The sequence below is a fragment of the Moschus berezovskii genome, chromosome 19 (assembly GCF_049115385.1).
Source record: "Moschus berezovskii isolate FMDL1 chromosome 19, NW_MosBer_1.0, whole genome shotgun sequence".
NCBI classification, from domain to species: domain Eukaryota; kingdom Metazoa; phylum Chordata; class Mammalia; order Artiodactyla; family Moschidae; genus Moschus; species Moschus berezovskii.
The window spans coordinates 15,114,233-15,129,219 of NC_142478.1; positions in this window are offsets into that span (position 1 = coordinate 15,114,233).

Below are 14,987 nucleotides of genomic sequence, written 5' to 3' on the forward strand. Positions count from 1 at the left end.
CCAGAGAAGGACACAGCAACCCACTCCAGTATTCTTGCTGGAGAGTCCCATGGACAGAGGAGCCTGGTGGGCTACAGTCAAGAGGGTCACAAAGAGTCAGACACGACTGAAGCAACTTAGTATACACGCACAGATCATAGTACCTAATTTTATGTAAACTAGCCTCCCAATATATACAAAGGATGTTTAAAAATTACAGGGAAAAAAAACCTGCTGATTGAAGATTTGACTAACAAATATCAAACCAGATAATGACAGAGCTGACATCTGTGGTCCTAAACCCAGGTTTCTTCAGTTGCATTACACAGGAAAAATAAGGACGAGCTAGTTGGATTGAAAAAGTGGTCCCCACCAAACTGAAAATACCCAGAAGACTACCAGAACTATGGAAGGCTATTTACCTTCAAGCACCTAAATTTTACTTTGGGTATACCTACTGAGCTTATAGCGCAACTGTCTTTTTCGACTGTGACAGCTGTTAAAACCAATGACAAAGCAAACTGAACTTAGAAGCAGACCTTTGAACTGCTATATAACAAAATGTCAAACCACAATTCTCAAAAATAATGAAGCATATTCAAACGCATTGCACTGATTAAAAACAACATTTTCAAGAAAAAAATTGTCACAAATAAAAATAAATGTTTTCAAATATTGTTCATTTCCAACTTAGCTCATCCTTTAAAAATATCTATTTTGTGTATGCTATGATATATTAATACAGCAATACATATATAAAACAAAATATAAATAGACATCTTTGGGCGTTACTACTCAAAATGTTATTGACTATTAGCCTGTGCAATCAAAAGTGTTTAGAAATCATTGTTGAAGATGATAGAGGGTAGTTGCAATTTACTCATAAAATAATCTAATCCCTATCAATTTAGTAATCTTCCTGGGTGACTTGATGCTTTAACCAAATTAAAATATGATCTCGCCTTCCTTTAAACTCCCACAGTTGTAACTCAAAGATAACTGTGCTGTGATTTCTACTAATTACACTTGTTTTCTTTTTGGATTACAATTACTTGAGCAGATGAGTGGTCCTCCTATGGACTTGAGAAAAAGCATACTGTGGACAGAATTTGGGTTTGAATAATTTCATTGATTGCTTCAGTATTTATTTCCCCTAGCACTTAGCACATAGGAGGTGCTCATCAAAAATTTATTTGGAAGTTAAGAGAAAATGAGTAAGTGTTTTGAAGGCCTTTAGGACAAAGGATCACAGCAGGCAATTTCATTATTTGACAAGTCATTGAGGTAAACCACTCTGCACTGAGTCTTGCCAGGAGTGAGGACTCTTCCATCAGCGGGAACTTTTTTCATCCTCTGATCATACAGGTAACTGTTTATGCCAAAGATTGCTCACTTCTGCTCAGAAATAGAAAAGCAATATATTTGGCTTGGAGATGCCTAACCCATGTGGGATCTTAGTTCCCTGACACCAGGGATTGAATCGGTACCCCCTGCAGTGGAAGCGTGAAGTCTTAACCACTGAAGCACTAGGGAAGTCCCATGTGTTTCCATTTTATATGACTGTGTGTGTGTGTTCAGTCATTCAGTCCTGTTTGACTCTTCGCAACTCCATGGACTACAGCCCTCCAGGCTCCTCTGTCCGTGGCATTTTCCAGGCAAGAATACTGGAATGAGTTGCCATTTCCTACTCCAGGGGATCTTCCCGACCCAAGTCTCTTGCGTCTCCTACATCAGTAGGTGGATTCTTTGCCACTAGCGCCACCTGGGAAGTGCAATAATTCTATATTGTTCTCAGCCTGACTCTTACATGGGTGGTCACAAAAACAAATTCAGTATCATCTTTAGCTAATTTATATATAGATGTAAGTTTAAAATTTTTTTAATTAAAAAAATTTTTTTAGGCTACCCTGGGACTTCGTTGCTGCCTGAGGACTTCTGTAGTTGTGGCATGAGGGCTTCTCTCTAGTTGCAACTGAAGTGTTTCTGCAGTTGCAATGCTCGGGCTTCCCCAGTTGTGGCACGGGGACCTCAGTAATTCTGGAGATCAGGCTCTCAAGTTGCCCCCCCGCATGTGAGTTCTTCGTTCCCTGATCAGGATTGAACCATTATCGCCTGCATTGGAAGGTGTATTCTTAAACACTGGACCAACAGGGAGGTTCCAGATGTAGATTTAAAAAAAAAAATGCAATGGGCAGATAACCTCACTGTTGAAAATAATCTTATTAGCTCCACTCCTTATAAAATATGCAGTAAGTTCTAATGGACTCTTTGAGAGTAGGAACTAATGGAATCTTGCCTTATGTGCTGACATGAGAATGTCTTATTTGACTTCAATGTGTCTGATTCAGTCATGTAACTGAGTCTATTTTTTAATGTCAAAATCATTTTCAGGTCCAAAGGTTCCCCTTGGTTCTTCAGTAATGTCCCAATTTGAAGCCCCAGATTTAGTCAAAATTTCTCATTTGCCTTTGCAAAAAAGTCAATGATAATTTTCTGGTAACTTAGGGGGCAACTTCTGCCCTACTAAATTCTGAAAGATTATGAAAGATTACTAAATTATAAAAAATATATGGGAGATGGACCTTGCTAAAGAGATATGTTCTTTTATGATTTCCACACCAATTTGCAATGTTTGTAACAATGCATGGCAACTAATTTTTGATGTTCTAAGGACTTTGGCCACCTCATGCGAAGAGTTGACTCACTGGAAAAGACTCTGATGCTGGGAGTGATTGGGGGTGGGAGAAGAAGGGGATGACAGAGGATGAGATGGCTGGATGGCATCACCGACTCTGTGGACATGAGTTTGAGTGAACTCCGGGAGTTGGTGATGGACAGGGAGGCCTGGCGTGCTGTGATTCATGGGGTCGTGGAGAGTCGGACACAACTGAGCGACTGAACTGAACTGACTGAGCTGAAGGAAATGATAACATGGAAGGACATAGGGCTGCTCTTGTATGAATATGACTCAACTGCCTTCCAGATTTTCGCTTTGAGATTAGAATTGTTTTTCAGAAGCAAGAAATGGGTTGAGTTGAGCCATCTGTAACTCTACCCTAAGAGTTCCCATTGTCACCTCTACCACCCAGTAAGTCACTTGGTTAATATATAATGCCAATGATATCAAAAGTCCTATTTCCATGCAGGACAGTTGGCTTGTATAAAGACAGCATAGAACGATCACAGCCCTAGCTACCTTCTGCCCTCTGCGACACACATCTCTGTTCATATGGAACTGATACAAAGTCTGGGTACGTCTAAAAGTTATGCCACAAAACAAAAATCTTTGCAAAACTGGAAAAACCTTTTATAATTATTTTAATTGTGTTGGCAGGGCTGGCTCATTTTCTATGTCAACTGGACTGGGCTAAAGATGCCCAGATAGCTGTAAGACATTATTTCTGAGTGTGTCTATGAGCGTGTTTTCAGAGAAATTAGCATTTGAATCAATAGATTGAGTGAAAAAAATGCCCTCACCAGTGCGGGTGGGCATCGTCCAACCTGCTGAGGGCCTGAATAGAACAAAAGCCAGAAGAAGGGCACATTTGCTCTCTTGGCTTGAGCTGGGGTATCTGTCTTCTACCCTCAGCCGTCGGTGGTCCTCCAAGTTGTCAGATCTTCGGACTCAGCCTGGGACCTATGCTGTCACCCCAATCCCCACCCTGGCTGCCTGCTCTCATTCTTGGACCAGAGGGCTTGGAAATGGGAACCACACCACTGGCTTCCCTGAGCCTCCAGCTTGCAGACAGCAGACTGTGGGACTTCTCAGCCTGCATAATCATGAAAGCCAATCCCTCATGATAAATCTCTGTATCTAACAGAAAACAAACTGGTGGTTACCATTGGGAGGGGTGGGGGAGGAAAAGGGGCATGGGAGGCACAAAGTATTGAGTGTATGATGAGCTCAAGGATGTACTGTACAATGTGAGGCATATAGCCAATATTTTGTAATAACTAAATGGAAAGTGATCATTAAAAATAGTATAAAAAATTTAAAAATCAATCGCTATATCTGTATCATCTATATCTACAGCTAAATCATCTCCTACTGGTTCTATTTCTGTGAGGAACCCTGACAAATACAAAGGTGCTCTTCAGCAGATGATCTTTCTTAAATTGAAGTACAGTTGATTTACAGTGTTGTGTTAGTTTCAGGTAGACAGCAAAGTGATTCCGTTATATATTTTTTCAGACTATTTTCCATTTTAGGTCACTATAAGACATTGGAAATATGGTTCGCTGTGCTATAGAGTAAATCCTGGCTGCTTATCTATTTCATGTCTAGTAGTTTGTATCCATTAACCCCACATTCCTAATTCATCCCTCCCCTGCTTTCCTTTCCCCTTTGGTAACTGTAAGCTTGTTTCCTGCGTCTGTGACTCTATTTCTGCTTCATAAATAAGTTCACTTGCATTATTTTTAGATTCCACATATAGGTGATAATCATATATTTGTCTCCAGGTGACCTTGAATGAACCTAGAATCACTAAGTAAGAATGGAGAGGAGGCGAATTTTTAAGGAGATCCATCCAGCCTCACCATGAAAGGTTACTAAGTCAATATTGAGTCCTCATATTCTGCTTTTTGGAAAAGCAATAAAAATGGAAGATATTGAACAACAACAACAAAAAAAAAACAAGTTTTTCCCTTCTTATTCAGTGTCAACACACTGTAAGTTTTCTATAATGGTAAATTTTTATAATAATAAAAATAATGCATTCTCATTATACCAAATCTGGAAAATTTTTAAAACTATGGAGAAGATTTCAATTATCCATAATCCCACAATTTATTCATTTGCTTATCTGAGCAACATGTATACAAAATTGCACACCTTACTATGAGAAGGGCAGCACGTTTCAAAGCTCACCAACCAGAAAGGTTAGCCTCTAATTGATTTTCTTCTAATCAAACAGGAATCAGGGACTCTCCTGGTGCTCCAGGGGTTAAGACTTCGCCTTTCAATGCAGAGGGTACAGGTTTGATTGCTGGTCGTACTGCAAGGAGATCTAACCAATCTATCCTAAAGGAGATCAGTCCTGGGTGTTCATTGGAAGGACTGATGCTGAAGCTGAAATTCCAATACTTTGACCACCTCATGTGAGGAGTTGAGAGAGTCACTGGAAAAGACTCTGATGCTGGGAGGGATTGGGGGCAAGAGGAGAAGGGGACGACAGAGAATGAGATGGCTGGATGGCATCACTGACTCTATGCACATGAGTTTGGGTGAACTCCGGGAGTTGGTGATGGACAGGGAGATCTGGTGTGCTGCGATTCATGGGGTCGCAAAGAGTTGGACACAACTGAGCGACTGAACTGAACTGAACTGGGTAGCTAAGATCCCACGTGCCTCATTTCCCCCAAACCAGAACATAAACAGCACAAGCAATACTGTAACAAATTCAATAAAGAAATGAAAAAAATAGGAATCAGATTTTATATATATTTGGATTCTTTTTCAGTTAGCATAAACGTTTTCTAAATATCAAATAACATTCAAATATTCTATTTTAACAGCAGTGCAATGTCACATCACATAAGTTTACACTGATTTTTTAAGCCATTCTACATGGGAACATATACGACTTTCAGTGTTTCATCATTGTAAATGATTCTGCAAGTAATGTCCTTTGCCACACATCTGGTTATCTTTGGAAATTTTTGCTAGGGTTCGGATTGCTAGATCCAAAGCCTTGAACATTTTTAAGGTTCTAGATATACAACACTCAGTTGCTTTTTGAAAGATTGAAATGGTTTATATCCACCAGCTAAGAGAATGTCTGTTACACAGTGAGGTCCCATCCCTCAAAACAGTGAGGGTGTGCATGCTCAGTCATGCCCGACTCTTCGTGACTCCATGGACAGTAGCCCACCAGGCTCCTCTGTCCGTGGAGTTTTCCAGGCAAGAATACTGGAGCGGGTTGCCATTTGCTCCTCCAGGAGGTCTTCCTGACCCAGGGATCGAACCAGCATCTCTTGCATTTCCTGCTTTGGTAGGCAGATTCCTTAACCACGCACCACCTGGGAAGCCATATGAGTATTAGCATTTAAAAGAAAGTCTTTGCTAACTGGATCAAAACAGTTTTTCTTTCAATTTACATCTCTTAATTGACAAGTTAAGTCAAGATATTGCATATATATATATACATATGTACATATAATACATATCCCTTCCATGTGTACATGAGAACCAAAGTTTGTTTGATATTGCCTCTCAGATCTTTCTGTAAAAGAATGTGATTAGAAAATGCAAGCCACTCTCATTTTAATTCTTTCCTTTCATTTTTGTCATATGAAGCTCATAAATTTGATGCACTCTGTATTTCCAAAACTTGCTTAATGTATGGTGTATTTATATAGATTTGCATCAAAAACCTCAGCTTGTCAGCAAGTTGTACTTATGCCCCCACAGGTAAGTATAGCGCTGTTCTGAACACTGAGACTAACATAATATAGAACAGACACCAGCTTGTGATCTAGGGGAGACAAGACATGTAAACATGCAATTATCTAAATATGTACATAAATACAGTTCTGTAATTAAAGAGTGAATATGGGAGGAGGGGGGATTTTCCCAGTGGGTTGGCGATGTTTACTTCTTTCTTCCCCATAATATCCTGGCATTTTAACCTCCATACCTAGGACATGAATTACATAATGCAGGGGCAGTCATTCAGGTTACATATCATGCGGGCATAAAAAACAGTCATTAATATTAACACCACCAATAAACTGGCCAGAGATATCTCTTCACAAAAGGGACCAGACTTTTCACCCTATCGGGAAAAAAATGGTAACAAATATGAGCAAAATAGAAGAGCAAATGAAAAAAAAGAGAGAGAGAGAGCAAATACTTCTGGACTAAATTCACCTTACATAAAAAGAACAGATCCAGAGTTAAATATAAGTGTACTCCCCCGTCCTCAAGTGGAATATGATTTGTGTTTTAAAACACATTTTTGCTTTCCTATTCATTCTTCCCCACCTACAACACGTTTTGCCCCCCACCCCACCGCCCCAGCAAACACTCTTTTGTGTATTAAGCAACATTTCTAAGCATGTACTAACTCATCTGATTCTCATAATAACCCTATGGTGAAAGTGCTATTAGGATCGCCCCCATTTCACAGATGTGGAAACTGAGGAACCAAGAGACTAAATAACTCTCCCAGGCAGCTGGGATTTAGCCTCAGGAAGTCTGGTTTTACAGTCTATCTTCTCAACCTTGCAAGTTGCACTGTCTCCTTGGCTGGACGGTGAACTTTTTGCATTTGACTAGCTAAGGAGATGTGTAAGGAATTAGGAAAGAAAGAAAAGTTTTAAAAGTTATCACGTCATTTGAGAACTTGCAAAGAGAAGAGAAAAGAAAGGGGGCAGACTGGGTTAGTTGTGCGAAGGCAATGGAAGCAGCGGACGAACAGGAAATGCAAGAGAAAGGCAGCGAGACATCCACCTTCACCCTGCTCAGCTCCTTGGTGACTGGATCTGGTGACTCAGGGATGGAACAGGACATCCCTGCTTTTAGGCATCACGATGAACTTCACTGGATCCCCCAGACTGCCTCTGCAACAACCCCACCAGAGCCTCTTTCCACAGAGATTATGAAAGGAGTGGTGGAGGAAGTGTTGCTCGCTAACTCACACCAAGGAGCTGACCCAATAAAAGTACTAACCCCATAGTAAGATCACATTCTGACTCTCACAGGAAACTTTTCAGGAGGTGCCCTTTACCAACTGTTGTTTGTTGTTTAGTCGCTAAGTCGTATCCGACTCTGTGACCCCATGGACTGCAGCATACCAGGTTTCCCGGTCCTACACCATCTCCCGGAGTTCGCTCAAACTCATGTCTATTGAGTCAGAGATGCCATCCAACCATCTCATCCTCTGTCGCCCCCTTCTCCTCCTGCCCTCAGTCTTTCCCAGCTTCAGAGTCTTTTCCAATGGATCGGCTCTGTAAATTGGAAGTAATTTCCTCTCTTGGGCAAGCTAACTGCTGTGGGAGGTGGAAATACATGTAGAGTTTGTGAAGACCTGGGTTTCTCCAATGAGTTCTCTTGAAACATGAATGTCTAATGGGAGTGGTTGAAACAGTGCATCCAGGATTTTTTTCCTCTGTGACCTTGGCCCTCAACCTTCCCTCTCCTCTTAAGTGACTGTAGAATGGGGAAGAGATGGTAAGCACTAGACAGCCACAGGGAAATGTCTCTAAAGAACTTGGCATGGGGAATGAAGGAAAATGAAAATTTCCTCCAAGAGCTAAACAACCAAATCAACTATTGGATAGCACAGGGAACTATACTCCATATCCTGTGATAAACCACAGTGGAAAAGATTTTTTTCTTAATTTTAAAAAGAATATATATATATATACACATTTAAGTATTCAACATAACTGATTTAATCACTTTGCTGCACAGCAGAAATTAACACAACGTTGTAAATCAACTATATTTCAATATTAAAAATCAATGTATATAAACATTATATGCAGCAGAGATATGCAGAGTCATCAAGCTGAACATAGTAACCTGAATGAAGATACTAACACAGCTAAAGGAATAATGGTCGGTTTGAAGTAGCGATCGATACTATGGGAGAAGGAAAAGGAGAGAACAGAGAGGAAAATTCATGAGCTCTCTTTGCATTTTGAAAGTTTGCTAAAGCATTGCCCTCAAGGTAGTGAGCAAAATCGGGCCTGCTCTGCCTTCATGGAGTTCCATGCCAAGCTCACATCTAGAAATAATTAGGGGGGAAAGAGGCAACCTAATCAAGAACATCCAGTAGTCCAGGCATTGGGTTTGCCCATTTGTGGCTACCAATGTTAGTCCCCTTCCTGTATCAGCTGAGGCTCATAGATGGAGGACGCTGATGCACCCAGCTGGCAGACTACTGCGGAGAACAGGTGGGCGCGCGCTCTCCACGCTTTTATCCTTTTCTCCCTGAAGGAGGCGGGGCTACCCGGACATGGGCCAGCCTATCACGTCCGAGCCTCATGCTCCAGAGGGCGGGGCCATGGAGTCAGGGAGCCGCTCCCGCACCTCGAACACTTGTGCGCTCTTCGCTCCGCCTGCCCAGCCCTGGGACCCCCGTGAACCTCACATCCCCAGCAGGCTGCCTTCTGCTCCAGCTTTTTGGGGTGCGCCTGGGGGAGGTGTCGTAGGGGGTGAGGGGGTAAGTCCGTTTAACCATGCCCTTCAGTTTGGGTGAGTTGAGCCTGGGGGCTTCAAGGGACAGGCACCGCTTTTCTCCCTGAACATTCCACGTTTAGAACGCCCTCTTCTCACTGCGGGGTGAGGGCCAGCACCGGTCCCCTCCAGGAGATGCTTCAGGCCATTCTGACCTGCGGGCAGTCAGTCGTTGGTCGTCTCCGCCCCCCATCCCTACCCCTGGCCCCAGTTTCTTTTGTTGTTGCTATTTTCGCTGTTTATTTTGTTTTGGTTTATTTTTTATTTTTATTTTTTAAGCTTTATTTTATATTGGAGTATAGTTGATTAACAAGTTGTGTTAGTTTCAGGTGTATAGAAAAGTAATTCAGCTATACATATACATGTATCCATTTTTTTTTCAAATTCTTTTCCTGTTTAGATTGTTACCTAATATTGAGCAGAGTTCCCTAATATTGTGCTATACAATGCCCATCTCCTTTTCTAATTTAGTGTTCAGCACGCAAGCTTCAGTCGGGCTTTGAGTTCCATGCTTCTGCTTCTGCTTGCTTTGGTGGTCCAGGCTGTGTCACTTATTCTCATCGTAAATTAATCAACAAACACCCTGGTTGTCCTCTCCTCTGTGAGCTTTAGACAGGTTGCTGATGAAAATGGGCATCTGAGCCTGTGGAACCAAGGACTGGGCAGATGCCACCAAATTAGTAGCATCCTGTGAACTTGTGCATGAGCAACTAGCTTCCTGTTAACCCTCAGAACCAACAATAGCTGCTGGCCTTTCATATGTGAAAATTCTGCAAGGACAACCCTGTAAGGTCACTGAGGGGATGTACCATAATACACACCGAGCACCGCAGAGGATGCGTGACACCAGGTAGACAATCAATATGGGAGTTATGGTTGTTCTTGTTTGCATTTTAGAGATAACCGTACATGTCTTGAATTACAGTCAACCTCCATTATCTGCGAGTTCCACATCAACAGATTCAACCAAGCTCAGACCAAAAATACTAAAAAAAAAAAAAAAAAATTCAGAAAATTTGAAAAAGCGAACCTTGAATTTGTCACAGGATGGCAACTGTTTACCTAGCATTTTCATTGTACTTAAAATTAGTCACATGGCACTTACCTGGTATGAGGTATTATAAGAAATTTAGAGATGATTTAAAGTATACGAGAAGGGACTTTCCTGGCTGTCCAGTGGTTATTAATACTTCATCATCCAGTGCTGTGGGTAGGGGTTCCATCCCTGGTTGAGAAGCTAAGTTCCCACGTGCCTCAGGGCCAAAAAAACCAAAAGAAAAAAATCCATAAAAACAGAAGCAATATTGTAACAAATTCAATAAAGACTTTAAAAAATGTTGCACATCAAAAAAACTCTTTTAAAATAAATAAATAAAGTATGTGGGAAGATGTGTGCAAGTTATATGTGAATACCTCCGCATTTTATATAAGGGACTTGAGCATCAGTGGATCTTGGTACCGGCAGGCATCCCAAATCCAATATACACTATACTCTTAAAAGGAGTAATAAATAACTACTGTCCACGATAAGCAGGAGACATTCTTTCTCATAATAGGAGACATTCCCAACATATCTATAGGCAGTAAAGTAGCAGTGAGGCCACAATATTTCTAAAGACCTGCAATTCTCTAGCCTCTTATAACTCAGGCAATTACTTGGTCCAAATGGCTCTGTCCAGCTCAACTCTCTTGCTGACTATTCGTGTTCTAAATTATACCCGGATGCCATCTGCTTTAAAGTGGCCTGCATTTATGGCTTGCCTCAATATCTAATTCTAACCCTGCAAAGCACATCATGAATGTATAGTACGCATTCCCTGTGCACACACACACTTAGGGTATATTCTTCACAACCTTCTCATTAACCCCTCAGAGGCGTTCATTAATGCTCTGAGAGGGTCACACCCAAGGGCCATCTTCGACCACTATCCCCAGTAAGAAATCCACCACCCAGGGTACATGCCTGCACACGGGCCCATGCTTGATATGCACACACACACACCTATATGACTGAAACAAAGCCCTTATAAAATGGTACTCACCTTTACTATACAGATCAATTCTATTTTCTATTCTATTTTTTTTCTTCAAAAAAACGCAGACTTAGACCTAGGTAGATTTCAGACCCCACTGAGGACTCAGGACTGGCTGTTTGAACACACTGTTATGGGTCCTGTGGGTAGAAGTCCACAACTTGTGTTGTTCACGCAGCCTTGTTTGTTATCATATTTTCTTCTTGCAAGTCCTAAGAGTGGCTTCTGCCTACTCTGGGGCTTTGCTATTACTTTTTGTTTGTTTGTTTGTTGTTTTGACATTTTGGTTAACAGATGATAATGTTGCATCATTTTAATATTGTTAATATTAGAAATTGATAAAATGTGGTTCTCAGGAAAGTTTAATTACTAAAAAAATAGATGATTCTGGGAAGCTGGGTGTGTTGAGCCAGTCCGCTGTTTGGAGCAGGATGATTATTGTTTCTGTGCTTCACTGTGCTTATAAAAGGATCGTTATTGAAGTCCTAACACTGTTCGCCAGCCCAGGGCCAGGCTGGGACCCACGGGAGAAGAGTGAGGGCCCTCCTGCCCACCCAGCCCTGCTCTCTCCGTGGGCCCCTGGCCGCCAGCATGGCACAGCTGAGGGATAGCTCAGGCTCTGGGAGTGCCATCCAGGACACAAGCCCAAAGACATCATTTCCTAACGCTGCAGCCTTGAGCACACCATCTCATTTCCCTGAGCTCCCATGCTCTCATCTGTGAAATGGGCATCACACCAAATTCATGGACTCTGCCAGGACTGAGAGGGATCACACTGTATGGATAGCCATAGAACTCCCTGTGACGTCACCTGTCACAGTCAGCAGCGCCCTGTACATGCATGCATGCTGAGTCACTTCTGTTGTGTCCAACTCTTTATGACCCCATGGACTGCAGCCCACCGGGCTCCTCTGTCCATGGGATTCCCCTGGCAAGAATACTGGAGTGGGTTGCCACAACCTCCTCCAGGGGATCTTCCTGACCCAGGGATTGAACCTGCGCCTCTTAGGTTTTGCTTATGTCTCTTCATTGGCAGGTGAATTCTTTACCATCAGTGCCACCTGGAAAGCCCCAGCAGTGCCCCCTTCCCTCCTAAATTCCTTTCAGTAATTTGAAGGTTTTTGTTTGCTTGTAAGTTTGTCTGTTGTTGGTTTTTTTTTTTCAGGATACTTATCAATTTTTTTTTAAGTAGTGATTTTTCTTTATTGTTAAAATTACATTCACTTTTTTAAATTTTTACTTATTTTTAATTGGAGGATACGGGTCAGGAGTAGTGCCATGAGAGAGAACTGGTGTTTATCATTTTCCCCTTTCTGTTAATTAATCTCAGCATCAGATTAATCATAATCCTTGATTCATGACACACTGTCATCCTTGGAGGTCAGGCATAAACTGCTTTTGCTTATTTGATGAATTAACTATTTTTAATAATATCATAAGCACCTAGGAGCCCACTACATTTAACGAAAGCAGTGTTCTTGCCTGGAGAATCCCAGGGACGGGGGAGCCTGGTGGGCTTCCGTCTATGGGGTCACACAGAGTCGGACACGACTGAAGTGACTTAGCAGCAGCAGGGCCTAGGTGATAGCCTTTATCACAGTGTGTCATGTGGCTCCCACACTCCCTCCTTTGCACCCACCCACCTAATCCCTTTGCCTCTCTTCACTCAAGGAAGCCTTCGTTTTGTCTCTTTAATTCCTTAGAATTTAGAAAACCTGCTGTCTTGGATGGAGGCAAGTTCAGGGCCATGCTAAACTGAGCTTTGGATGGACTCTGGGTCCTTCATATACCGGGCAGATACGAGGGGTGGAGGCAGTGTTGCTGTCGTCACTAAGTCACATCTGACTCTTTGCAACCCCGTGGTCTGCAACCCCCCAGGCTCCTCTGTCCTTGGGATTTCCCAGGCAAGAACACTGGAGTGGGTTGCCATGCCCTCCTCCAGGAGATCTTCCTGACCCAGAGTTTGAACCCTCCTCTCCTGCATTGGCAGGCAGATTCTTTACCGCTGAGCCCCCAGGGAAGCCCAGTATGTTGTAATGAATATCCCTGCTCCCAGAGCCTCTCAGCAGAGATGGCAGGAAATTCTAGCTCTACAAGCATAAAGAAGTAGAACAGCTTGCTCAAGCCCTCTGTGCTTTCCCTCCTCCCCTCTCCCCGTCTCTCATCCCCGTTCTCTCTTCCTAGGGTTGATGAATGGTTATATAATATCTCTTTGTGGATAGCTCTTAATTATCCACTTTGTGACATTTAGGAAAAAAAAAAAACTCCTAGGTAAAACTCCCCCTCCAGCCTACACATTGCCATAGCATTATCTCCTTTTCTGACTCAGCTAGTATATTCTCAAGAGCAGGTGAGTGCCAACTCATTATAAAATTAGCTGCATCAAGTGAGCAAGCATATACATTTCAATGCTATTCATAAATCTGAGATGTTCAGAGCTACCACTCTTCTCTCTCAAGATACGAATAAAATTTGTCTTTGAAGCCTATTAACTTGTTTTCCAGCTTTCTCCTCTCTAGGACAGACCAGCTCACTTTTTCCCCAACTACCTCAAGAATAAGGACCACTCCACCTACAGTCCACACCCCCTAGTACCTGGATTATAGGCTGCAGGAAACCCTGCCTAAGAAATTGTAGGAAGTAGAAGGAGAATGAATTTCAGAACTTCTCCCGAGTGTTGTCAGAGATCGATGTCACTTTTGTTTAGCAAGATCCAGTTGATGCCCCAAAGTAAGTCCAGAGCACTTGGAAAACCCTTGAGAGTAACTTGGTTAACACACTTATGTCATCAGGTAGCGAGCTCTGGAATGGCAGAAAGAGGGGAGAAAAAGAGAAGGTCTCCAGGGCAAGCAAAAGAGAGGAAGAAAGGAAAGACGATCAGTTCCACAGAGCAGTCACTGAAGAGCTGCAGCTGGCGATGTCTAGTATGGAGCTTCACTGGAAGTTGGCTCATGTCCTGAGCTGCGCTAAAGTCATCATCCGTTACCCTCAAACTCCCAGTGTGTGTGGATGTACCCAATAGCCTGACGGTAGTGGTGTGTTGGGAGGATGAAGCAGGAGGGAGAGTGGCCACAGTGAGACTTGAGCAGGTTGGAAAGAGCACTGCAGCCATGAAGTGACTTGGCTGTCGGGGAGGCAGCACTCAGGGTCTGCCGCAGAGGGGAGACTGTGTTTCCTTCTTTCAGCAATCTTTTCCTGAGAACGGGGCATGAGGCTGGAATGATGCTAAATATTAATAACACACAGGCTCTCCCCTTTACAGACCCAACATCCAGAGGAGAGGGGAAAAGGAAGCTATTCTAACTCCATGGGATAAGAACAATAAAATAATTTACAGGGACTTCCCTGGTGGTCCAGTGGTTAAGACTTTGCCTTCCAATGCAGGGCGTGTGAGTTGGATCCTTGGTTCAGGAACTAAGACCCCCACATCCCTCTTGGCCAAAAAACCAAAACATAAAACAGAAGCAATATTGTAACAAATTCAATAAAGATTTTTAAAATGGACCACATCAAAAAAAAAAATCTTTAAAAATAAAATAATCTACAAAGACACATATGCATTAATAGCATTGAGGAGTGGAAAGAAGATCTCAGAAGAGGTGATCCTGAAGTCAGGATTTCCATTAAGAATTCTTTGGTTGCAAATAACAGGGAAAGCAGGCAATCATATCCAGGGCCATAATTTGCAAAACCCTGGTTTTAACAAATAGAAATTCAATACATATATAAAGAGACTCAGAGATATGTAGTTATTGGTTCTAGCTTGGGAACTCCTGGTTGTCATTATGATC